The sequence below is a fragment of the Rosa chinensis genome, chromosome 4 (assembly GCF_002994745.2).
Source record: "Rosa chinensis cultivar Old Blush chromosome 4, RchiOBHm-V2, whole genome shotgun sequence".
NCBI lineage: Eukaryota > Viridiplantae > Streptophyta > Magnoliopsida > Rosales > Rosaceae > Rosa > Rosa chinensis.
In genome coordinates this window covers 43,226,073-43,238,611 of record NC_037091.1, presented here as the reverse complement: position 1 = coordinate 43,238,611, position 12,539 = coordinate 43,226,073, and the positions used below count along the sequence as shown (strand labels likewise).

Here is a 12,539-nt window from a genome sequence, read left to right as displayed (position 1 = left end):
CCATGTAGAGAATGGATTGCAATACTTCTGCAGCTTGGTTCCTGAGGGAATCATGTACCTGATTCATTGCTACTTACAGAAACTTTCCACGTCTGTATACCTATTCCCTTCAAGTAAAGAATCCAAATGATAATCCCATTTTCACTATTTAATATAGTGAGTCAAATTCCCACAAAAAGGAATCCGGATAAAATAACTACTTATCAACAGGAATCAGGAATGAGTTAGTGGTTGATGGGCTCCATTGACTCGTAATTTGGAACTGGTTTGGGGGAATTGCTACACAAATAGCAAGAACCGTCTGCTAATGAGTCGAGTTTGTTTATAAAATGGGAAGGCGAAAACAAAACAAGTATATTATTGGCTGTACATGGAGTCATCTAAAAATCTATCACAAGGGATATTTTACAGTTACAATTTTACAAGAAGCTGAAGCTAGCTAACCGGTGGCACAACCCAAATCGATGGCTCAATTAACATGTTCCAAGAATATTGAGCAGTTTTTCCATGATCTAGTGTGAGAGTTCCAGCCTCTAAGTCATAGATATATATTAATATATCCCGGTGTCGACTAGTAAGTGTGAAGTATATGGAATTTGGTTGGCACCTCGGAATTTTTGATGCCAAAACAGAGAATGAATGATGGTGTTCATCAATGAATATAGCATCGTCTCCAATACTGTTTACCTCAACATGCTGCACCATGGAACCACCATCTTTTCCGTCCAACACCACCTTGTAAACCTTGAATTCCTGGTGCTTTTTCTCTCCATCTTCATTATAAAATTTTCGAACATGCAATAGTTCTCCCTTAGTTGATTCCACAAGATATTCTTTATCAGCCTCAGAGCCTAAAGAAGGTGCTAGTAAAATTTTCTTCGGAGGATATCTGCAATGAATAACCATGGCTGTCCCAGTATTCAACTCCTCCTCCTCCTCGGAAGAGTAATAATAGTCACTAGAGCATTCAGATAAAAAATCAATGGAATAGTATCCTACGTCCAATAGTTCCCCATTGCTTGACTCCAGAGTAAGCTCTCTATCAGCATCATAATCTAAGCCCAATGGAGGTGCAAGTTCTAATTTGTCTAAAAGCTTGCTGTGATCATTCAGCTGGAGTGAAAAAACCGATCCCCCCACGCCAATTGCATAGGCTTGGCCTTGATGAAATATAGCATCCTCAAAGCAGACACCATCTCTCTCAGTGTAACAACTCCAGAATTTTTGGCCTGCTTTAGTGAAAGCCAAAGGTACAGTAGCACACCCTTTATTTAAAATTAGAACCATAAAGTCGTCCGGATTCAAAATGGGATCAGCAGATAGTATAATCCTACTACACCAATAATCCTGCCGCATCAAAGAAACATGGAAAGCAGGGAGACGAATAGCTACATTCATGAAAAGGTTCGCTAGAGTTGTAATGTATGCTGCCTCATGCGATGACCACCCTCTCCTAAACCACCAACCATGAATATTGGATACAAGATCAAGACATTCAATATCATGTAGGCGCTCAAGACTAGGCCCAGGGAACTCAATCTTGCTGTACTCTTTTCGCTGAAAAACATCATAAAGTGTTAGCTTATTTTGAGGTTTGTATTCGGAAGGGATCATGAGCATTGGACATAGTGTCTGCGGACACCGGTTCGTTTCTTGATGGTATTGTATTGAGACCGCACGCCACTCCTTGCAAACGGCAGCGAACCAAACATGGTGCATGGATACAAACAACTTATCAAGAATCAGAAACAGAAGGGATTCTGGAAGATTAGCCCAATCTGATGACGAATCTACTGAACAATCCTTGGTTGTGAGAGCCATGTTGATCAGAATCAATGTTCCAATGTAGAGATCAATGCTATACTGGCCTTATTTATAATGTGTCAATACATTCCAACTAGAACAAGGAAATCCAGTCATTAAAGGAAACCGGCCTATTCCTATAAGAATAAGAAAATCATTAAATCCCACAACAACTAGGAAATTCATGTAGAGATCAATGCTGCCTTATTTATAATGTGTCAATACATTCCAATTAGAACAAGGAAATCCAGTCATTAAAGGAAACCGGCCTATTCCTATAAGAATAAGAAAATCATTAAATCCCACAACAACTAGGAAATTCTGACGTGAAACTTTTAGATCATCTCAATAGTGTTGTTGGAGGATATTAACCACCGGAGACCAAGTATCGGTACGTAATTACCAATTTAGTTCAATTCAATGAGGATAAATAAGGAAGCTAGCTGTCAGAGAATTCCTATACTACTTTATGGGCATTGGAGCATTAAATCATATGATTTTGGTGATTCAAATTGATGATTTGATGGAGAAAATTCACTTTGATCGATCAACAAGGAAGCAATTATATCTTTCAAATAGGCTCTCTAACTAATATCTCCGCAAGTGAAATTAGACCCTTCTCTCCTGTAATGGAGGGGACGGAAGATTGGGTCGTGGCTAATGTCATTGATTCTGATAGTAAGGAATGGCTGAGTGAATTGTTGGAAGAGTTATTTACGGAGGGGGAAGTTCAGAATATTGCGTGGATCCCACTGAGCTTGAGAGGGGCAGAGGATAGATTCATGTATGTGGCATTTTGACCGGAAAGGGCTGTATAATGTAAGAAGTGGGTATCATGCTCTCAATAAATCTGTGAACATGTGTAACATGGCCTCTACGCCTGCGGAGTTGGAGGGTTGTGGTGTTCTGCGCAAGTAAGGGTCTTTGACTGCCGTTTATTGCATGGGATCCTTCCTATTCGTTCTGTCCTTAAGTCACGAAGAGTGGTTCTGCATGAATTATGTTGTTTGCTGTGTCAAAGAGGGGAGGAGACAAGTTTGCATTTATTTAAGAATTGTACTGCCTTACAGTGCTTTTGGATTTGTGGTCCCTTGAAATAATTGCATGCAAAGGACCATCCTGCACGTTGTATGAGAATGTGGTTATTTGATATGCTTGATGTCTTGAAAGCTGAACAAGTTGATTATTTCTTGCTTGCTTTATGGTCTGTGTGGTGCGAAAGGAATAAGGGTGGTAGTTTTAGGCCTATCCATATGATCAGGTGGTGTGCTAGCCATCTTGAAGGTACCAAAAGTTTCATCCCAAGGCAGAATGTAAGCGTCGCAGACCTATGGCAAAGTGGCAGAACCCACCAAGTGGTAGGTTCAGGATCAATATTGATGGGGCCTATCGTGCAAATAGTGGTAATGGTGGGATTGGAGTGGTAGTCAGAAATGATTCGGGTATGGGCATTGCGGCTATTGCTAGACCCTTTGTACATGCAGTCATGCACACGTACTCGCTCTAAATATGGAAGCGGAGGCGTGTAGAGCAGGCGTTCTTCTTGGTATTCACCAAGGTTGGTCGGAAGTTGATATTGAAAGTGACTCAACCCTGTTAATTGCTGCCCTCCAGAGTAAGGAGAAAAATTATTCGGAGGTAAGTCGAGTTTTAGATGATTGTAAAGATTACTTGTTGGCTTTTCAATCAGTTAGAATTCGACATATTTTCCATGAAGCAAATGGTGTTGCAGATAGGCTGGCTCACATTGCTAGTTTGTTTTACTTTGATGATGTTTGGATAGATGAGACTCATGCTATTATTCAGGATGTTCTCTACGAGGATTATTGCAATTGCTTCTCTGTAGCTCGGGGTTCAGGTGTTATGTTCCCCCCCACCCCCGATGCAAAATTATAATTATAATATAATAAATGGAACCCGGCGTGGGGCTGAGCCTCCCAACTAGGCTGGGTTCCAAACCCCTTAAAAAAAAAAAAAACTCATGTCTCAATTATTCAACGTGGATAAATTATGTGATAAGGCGCGCTACCTATTGTTTCTTTGAACTAAAGTTCCACCACCATCAACAAGCAAGTACAAAGCCAGAAGTAGCTCATATTAGTAATTCGCATCGTTTTTGGTCTAATCCAAAAGAGATTCTTCAAAATTGTTTTCTTGGTAGCATAGCTCGGAAATCTTATTATTTTAGTTTTCGTGGAAGTTTAGCTCCGAAACTAATATATCTTCTCTTCTTATTTTCAGGATGTCGAATGAACCTAGACTCGACTTTCCCATGCTTGACTCAACAGGCTCGGATTACCATAGTTGGGTGACCGATGTTGAAAACCACCTCACTTCAAAGGGAATATTACCCATAATCCAGGCACCTAACCTGGATCTTGTGTTTGTGCGAACACCTACAAAGCATGCTCAAGCAGTTATCTTGATGCGACGCCATATGGACAAGGCACTCAGATTGGAGTATATGTCGATCAAGAATGCAAGAGAGCTATGGGTAGCGCTAGAAGGGCACTTTGGCAATGTCCAAGATTCCCTCCTCCCTGACTTGAAGGTTCAATGGAACAATCTGCGCTTTGCTGATTTCAAGTCTGTTGCTGAATATAATTCAGAAGCTCTTCGCCTACAGTCCATGTTGAGGTTTTGTGGACAACCTGTCACAGAGTAAGAGCTAATTGAGAAAACTCTCTCCACCTTCCCCGTTTTAGCCATTGAGGTATCAAAGCAATACTGCACTGAAGTCAATGCTGGACGGATCACGAGGTTTCATCTGCTTATCAATCTCATATCTGTAGCTGAGAAACATGATAACATACTCGTGAGGAATTATAATTCAAGGCCCATTGGAACTAAGAGCGTTCATGAGGCGAATTATAATGCACCCAAAAGAGGGCGCAAGGAGCGGAACCCTAAGAATAAGGGATATGAGGGACGTATGGGTCCATATAACCGCCCTAACAAGGAAGGAAACCGCAGGTTTGGTGCGAATACATGTAGTGGCAATGACACACGTGGGAGAGGTGGTGGTGGTATCCCTGGTCGTGGTGGTTGCGCCATGGCTCGTGGTGGAGGCATCATGGGTCGTGGTGGTGGCACCAACCCTCCTAGGGAACGCCCACAACGTGCACCTCAATTAAAGGGAGGCAACCACAATGACATGTGTCATCGATGTGGATCAAGTGAGCATTGGTTCAAGCAATGCAAGGCAAGCGAGCAACTAGCTTCAAGATATAGGGCATATAGGGACCTGAGGGAGCAAGAAGTGTACCTTGCAGAAGAAGAAGAAGAAGATGGTGGAGATGTCAATCTCACCATAGAGGACTTCAAAGCTGAAGATGAAGTGCACAAGGATGCTGCAGACTTTGATTAGAATAGTCCTTTTATTTTTCAAGAATTTTTGTAATGGCAATATGCCTTAGTCAATAAATGACAATTGTATTAAACTCTTTCTTATGTGGTGCACCCAATGAAATATGATGTGTAGGAAAGTCATTGAGATTAATGGTACTTAAGAGAGCCTTGCTCCACCAACATGTCTCTCTACTTTCCTGGTCATATTTGATTGGAGTTACCAAACGGATAGAGTGACTACATGTAATGTGTCTTAGTTTGATTTTGTTTTGGATTAGACTTTTTGGGACCTTTGATGTAATCATTGGCTATCTTTATTAATAAAGTATCGTATTATTATTCGATGTCATGGACATGTTTTCATTCCAAACTTTATTATTTTTCAGTATATTTCCTGGAGAGTTGGAATGCCTTGTTGATAGTGGCACCACACATACTATATTGCGACATAGGCAACTATTTCTATGGATGACGCCTAATCAATCTTCTATGACTACGATGGCTGGACCATCACAATTGATTCATGGTCGAGGACCAGCTCAATTTATGTTGCCAAATGGCACAAGTATTAATGTCACCGAAGCTCTATATGCTCCTAGGGCTGGAAGAACCCTATTGAGTTTTAAAGATATAAGAGCTAATGGTTTTCATGTGGAAACACATTGTGAGAATGGACAAGAGTTCCTTTGCATCACCTTTAATGACTACGGACATAAACGAGTATTAGAGAAACTTATGTGTTGCTCTAGTAGGTTGTATGCAACTACTATTCGAATGATTGAATCCAACCATGTCATGAGAGATGACTTATGGGATTCTGACACATATAGGCTTTGGCATGACCATTTGGGACACCCAAGTCGTGATATGATGATCCGTATATTAAAGACTTCATACGGACATCCATTTTTCAAAACGAAAAGAAGTCATAACCAAAATTCGATCCAAGGTAGGGCTGGCGTCGCCTACCCCTGCGGCCCAAAAGTGGTATTGACACCACCAATACCTCCTTGGTTCCTTTTTCTACTTCTAAAGTCAATTGTGACTTCGTGGCTCAACCGAATACTTCCCTGGTTGCTTCTGAAGCCCATCTTTCATTTTGCAAAGCTTGCTCTTTAGCAAAATTAGGATCGAGACCATCCTATGCAAAGGACACTAAGGAAAATATTCCATTCTTACAAAGAATCCAAGGTGATATTTGTGGACCTATTCAACCAACTTGCAGACCATTTAGATATTTTATGGTATTGGTTGATGTATCGACACGATGGTCACATGTCATGCTATTGTCCACAAGAAATGATGCATTTGCTAAACTCCTAGCACAAATCATTAGATTAAGGGCTCACCACCCTGATAATCCCATTAAGTCAATTCGTCTTGACAATGCTGGAGAGTTTACATCAAAAACATTTGATGACTATTGCATGTCCATTGGGATTGAGATTGAACACCCTGTTCCTCATATTCACACCCAAAATGGTCTCGCAGAAGCTGCCATTAAAAGACTTCAAATGGTCGCTAGAGCATTGGTTATGCTCACCAATCTCCCTGTTTCTGCTTGGGGCTATGCAATATTGCATGCAGCTGTGCTCATTTGTCTGAGGCCTACTGCCACTCAACCCTTTTCTGCATCCCAGATGGTTACTGGATATGAGCCTGATGTCTCACACTTACGCATATTTGGGTATACAGTTTATGTGCCAATTGCGCCGCCACAGCGCACCAAAATGGGTCCTCAAAGACGATTAGGCATTTATGTTGGATATGACTCTCCAACCATTATCCGCTACTAAGAACCCTTGACAGGCGATCTATTTACAGCTAGATTTGCGGATTGTCACTTTGATGAGACAGTCTTCCCGTCGTTAGGGGGGATAGGAACAATAATGTTCAACAGGAACGACAGGAATTGTCGTGGTCTGTCCCCACTTTGTCTCATCTTGATCCCCGAACCGCACAGTCTGAAATTGAAGTGCGGAGAATTCTCGATCTTCAGAACGTAGCAGACTCTATGCCTGATGCGTTTTCTGATATCGCTAAAGTGACAAGATCACATATACCTGCTGCAAACGTGCCTGCAAGGATTGATGTCCCTAAAAATCATGGACATGGCGCCACCCCTAGGGGTATTAGGTATGGCGCCGCCACCACTAATAGTGATGGCAATGTGGCTCAGGCCGGGCTCCCAGCAAGGAAACATGGGAGGCCCAAAGGTTCGATGGATTCTCGCCTGAGAAAGAAAGCGAGTTTGGCACAAAAAGATCCATTAATCATCGACATAAATAACCCGTTTCATGAAGATATTCCGGATTATGGTTATGTCTAAGAGACATCATTGGGGGACGCTCCAATGTTAGAACCAATTCCAAGGAATAGGGAGATCTCCATGAATTACACTAGTGTACATGAGACGTTGAATCGAGATTCTATTATCCTTAATGATGTGTTTGCATATTCTATTGCTCAAGGAATTATAGAACACGATGATATCGAACCTCGCTCCATTGAGGAATGTCAACGAAGAGCAGACTAGCCTAAATGGAAAGATGCTATATAGGTTGAATTGGATTCACTAACAAAGAGACAGGTATTTGGGCCTATAACGCTGACACCCCCAAGTATAAAGTTTGTTGGCCATAAATGGGTCTTTGTTAGAAAGCGTAATGAGAAAAATGAGGTTGTTAGATACAAAGCCCTCCTTGTGCCGCAAGGTTTCTCACAACGCCCTGGAATCGACTACGAGGAGATATATTCTCCAGTAATGGACGTTATAACGTTCCGCTACCTTCTTAGTTTGGTAGTTTCCGAAAAACTTGACATGCAGCTTATGGATGTGGTTACAGCATATGTTTATGGGGATCTAGATTCAGAGATATATATGAAGGTTCCAGATGGACTTCAATTACCCAAGTCAAGTGACTCTAAACCACGGATCGCGTTTTCAATAAGACTGAGACGCTCACTATATGAATTGAAACAATCCGGACGGATGTGGTATAACCGTCTAAGTGACTACTTGATTGGGAAGGGATATGTCAACAATGAAATATGCCCATGCGTGTTTATAAAGAGGACAAGTTCCGGATTTGCAATTGTAGCAGTTTATGTCGATGACATGAACCTAATTGGAACTCTAGATGAGTTAAAGAAAACTGCTAAGTACTTGAAATCTGAATTTGAGATGAAAGATTTTGAGAAAACACGGTTTTGCCTCGGACTAGAACTCAAGCACCGTAGTGATGGGATTATGATCCATCAGTCAGCATATACTTAAAAACTATTAAGGCGCTTTAATGAAGATAAAGCAAAGCCTGTGAGTACTCTCATGATCGGTCGTAGTCTTAAGCCTGAAAAAGATCCGTTTCGTCTAAGGGATAAGGATGGAGACTTATTAGAGGCTGAAGTGCCCTATCTAAGTGCAATAGGCGCATTATTGTACTTAGCTCAATGCACAAGACCAGACATCTCATTCTAAGTGAACTTGTTAGCTCGACACAATTCTGCGCCAACACGCCGCCATTGGATTGGCATAAAGACAATCTTTCGATACTTGAGAGGTACGATTGATATATGCTTGTTCTATCCCTACAGAGAGAAAAGAAATAAAGGAAGTGTGGGATCGGACTCCACAAGGCAAAACGCCACCTTCCGTGCTCCTCCTCCCTTCCATCAAAATGACAGCGATGTCTTGATGGGTTTTGCTGATGCAGGGTATCTCTCTGACCCTCACAAAGATCGCTTCCAAATGGGTTATGTCTTTACCATGGGAAACACTGCTATATCTTGGAGGTCTACAAAGCAGACCCTTGTTGCTACTTCCTCAAATCATGTAGAGATTATCGCTCTACATGAAGCCATGCGAGAATGCATATGGCATGGCTAAGGTCTATAGTTAGACACATTCGAGGAACTTGTGGTTTGAAGTCTACCACAGATGAACCTACATGCATTTATGAAGATAATGCAGCTTGTATTGAGCAAATGAAGTTAGGTTTCATCAAGGGCGACAACACCAAGCATATATCGCCTAAGTTCTTTTACAATCAGCAACAACAAACACTTCTAAATATTGATCAGTGAATCAAATCCGTTCAGAGGATAATGAAGCGGACTTATTTACCAAGTCGTTACCTAAATCCACATTCGAGAAACATGTGAAGAGTATCGGATTAAGAAAGTTATCTGAACTCCCATAATTGTAGAAATCAGGGGGAGACCTTGACATCAGGGGGAGGTATGATGTCTACATGTTCGATCTCGAAGAGTGAAGGACGTGTGGTGCTCTTTTTGCCCTTCGACCAGGGTTATTTTTGTCCCACAAGGTTTTTGTTACCTGGCAAGGTTTTTAGTGAGGTAACGATCAAAGCGTCATCACCGAGTTTGAGCGGCAGAAGGGGGAGTGTTGAAGGATGTCGACTACTCCACATTCACGCGCGTTGTGCTCTTTTTCTCCTTCGACCAAAGTTGTTTTTTCCCACAGGGTTTTTATTACTTGGTAAGGTTTTTGACGAGGCAACGTAGAAGCGCATAGCAGAGGCAACACTATTGACATGGAATATCCAAGGGGGAGTGTTGTGAATGATAATGACTATTCATGCAATGGGTATTGCTTAATGTATGTGATTGACAGACTCGTAATGTATGCGATTGACATACTTGTAATGTGCGATTGATTAGTATAGCTATTATGTATTGTCTTTTGTATACCTGATGTAACCCTATATGAACCTCATGGTGAGATGAATACAATACATTTTTCCAATTCTCTACAACATATATAACATAAGATATGAAGTTGAGTCTGATAAATTCACTAATGAGGGGGTTTAGCTAAAACTCCCCAGACATTTCCTAGTTCGATCTGCCTCCTTGCCCCATCTGAATGGCCACATAACATGATCATTACTTCAATCTACCACCCACCAACGATCCTCAACATTAAAACACAAGATAGATTCCAATAGCGCACGAAATTGAATACACACCCAAGAAAAATGATCCACGAAGGGTCTTTGGTTTTGCTTTGGCAGCAAAAGAAGGAAACGCAAATCGTCATCATAACTCCTTAGTTTAGGTGCGTGGAGAGAGAAAAAGGATCCAGGTCAAAAGGGAGGTACTGAGACCTCAATGTATATTAAATCATGCACGCTGGAAAATGTGTTTGATTATTTAAAAAAGTTTTCGTCTGATGATTTCAAATACCAATAGAATGTGACACCCTCCTCCCACTTCTTCATTAACCTTTAGTTCAGTCCATTGAGTACTACAGCAATGGCTTCCTCATCCTTCCGCCACCTTTTCTTTTGCTCACTAGCTATCATTTTCCACATGATATTCGTCATCATCCCCTCTGAAGCCAAAACTTCATTTAGACCCAAGGCCCTTGTCCTTCCGGTATCCAAACACACTTCCGGCGCAATCCAATACCTCACAAGCATCAAGCAAAGAACTCGATCCTCTAGTCCCTGTGAGACTAACCCTCGATGTCGGCGGTACATTCCTTTGGGTAGATTGCGAGGACCGCTATGTCTCTTCTACCTACAAGCCTGCCCGTTGCGGATCAGCGCAATGCTCACTCGCAAGGACCAAGCGTTGTTTCGAGTGCTTGTCTCCACCTAGACCAGGCTGCTACAACAACACATGTAATCTCATGTCATTATACTCTGTGCTCGGATCGGAGGTAACTTCGATCAGGTCGGTCAAGATGTTATCTCACTTCACTCGACAGATGGGTCTAATCCTACCAAGATCGTTTCTATTCCCAACTTACTGTTCGTTTGCAGCCAAACATTTCTCTTGACACAACTTGCACCTGGTGTCAAGGGTATTGCTGGCCTTGGCAGGACTAAAATTGGGTTCCCTTCCCAATTTGCTTCCACTTTTAGCTTCAAAAGAAAATTCGCCGTTTGCTTGCCCTCCTCAAGAAGATCATACGGTGTCGTATTCTTCGGGGACGGTCCTTATAATCTGCATGCTTCCCGGTATTGATGTATCTAAGTCTCTAATCTACACACCGTTGATCGTCGACCCTGTAACTACTGGGGCTAATTATGAAGAAGGCGAGCCTTCCTCAGAATATTTCATCAACGTAACGTCAATCAAGATCAACGGAAAGGTTGTTTCCGGATTCAACACTTCCTTGCTGACAATCGACAAAGATGGGTATGGAGGCACAAAGATTAGCAGCGTCAATCCTTACACAGTCATGGAGACCTCGATCTACAACGCTTTCGTTGATCTCTTTACTAAAGAACTCTCTGGAGTGCCAAGAGTGACACCCGTAGAACCATTCGGAGTGTGCTTCAACTCAACCAATCTCGGTAGTACTCGGGTTGACCCGCCGGTGCCTACCATTGATCTGGTGTTGCAGAGCGAGAGCGTGTACTGGAGGATCTTTGGGGCAAACTCGATGGTGCAGGTGAGCCAGGACGTGCTGTGCTTAGGGTTTGTGGATAACGGTCAGAGCCCGAGTAACCCTAGAACTAATATTGTGATTGGTGCGCATCAAATTGAGGATAATCTTCTTCAGTTTGATTTGGCTTCTTCTAGGCTGGGATTCAGCTCCTCTCTCTTGTTCCGACAGACCACTTGCTCTAACTTCAACTTCACTTCTGTTGCTTAGATCCAGCTAGTAGCTAAGCCATGCATGTGATAATAAATGTCATGGCTGCTTCCGATACAACCGTACATCAATGAATTGTTTTCTATATTTTCTTAGTTCTCTACGTTATCCTGGTCAGAGTGTCCTTGTTTGATTTTATCCAGTTCTGAAAGATCCGGAGATATTGTTAAAGTGAGAGCTAGTAATTAAATAAGTAATGCCATACCCTATTCCAATTTCCCTCTTTATTTTCTTAGTTCTCTACGTTATCCTTGTCAGTCTGGTCTCACTGGCATATTCCTCATCATGACCTACATATATAAATATATAGCTAGCTTTCACTCTCTTACTTTTTTTTGGATAGTAACATGATCATAGTCTAAACTTTAGACGTCAGACTTATATGAGTGATGCTTTACCCCATTTAAATTGCTATGTTATAGAATATTTTCTCCTTGAACGGTAGGATCTTTTACTTCTTTCATGCAGCAGATCCAACATACCATGGCTGGCGAAGTTCTCTCGAAGAATTTTAGAGATGAGGCTTACACACATCTGTTCGTGTTTAGATAGTTAAATTTTGACATATTGATGGTGCAACGTAAAGAGTATGCGAGCCTAACAAATGGTAATTTTCCCTATTTACTACAATACTAGAAAATCCTTCCCGCGCGATGCTGCGGGGGTTTGGTTTTTCTAAACTGAATTAAAGTGTATCTTTGCAATTCCTCCTTCATTCTCCTAACTTCAGTTGTTTTTTCCACCATGCTTGTAATCTCGGATA

At 41.7% G+C, this 12,539-nt stretch overlaps 1 pseudogene; it reads left to right on the top strand.

Moving 5' to 3' along the window:
- The first annotated feature begins 9,916 nt into the window (after positions 1-9,916).
- LOC112200302 lies at positions 9,917-12,342 on the top strand (annotated as a pseudogene).
- Positions 12,343-12,539: the final 197 nt, after the last annotated feature.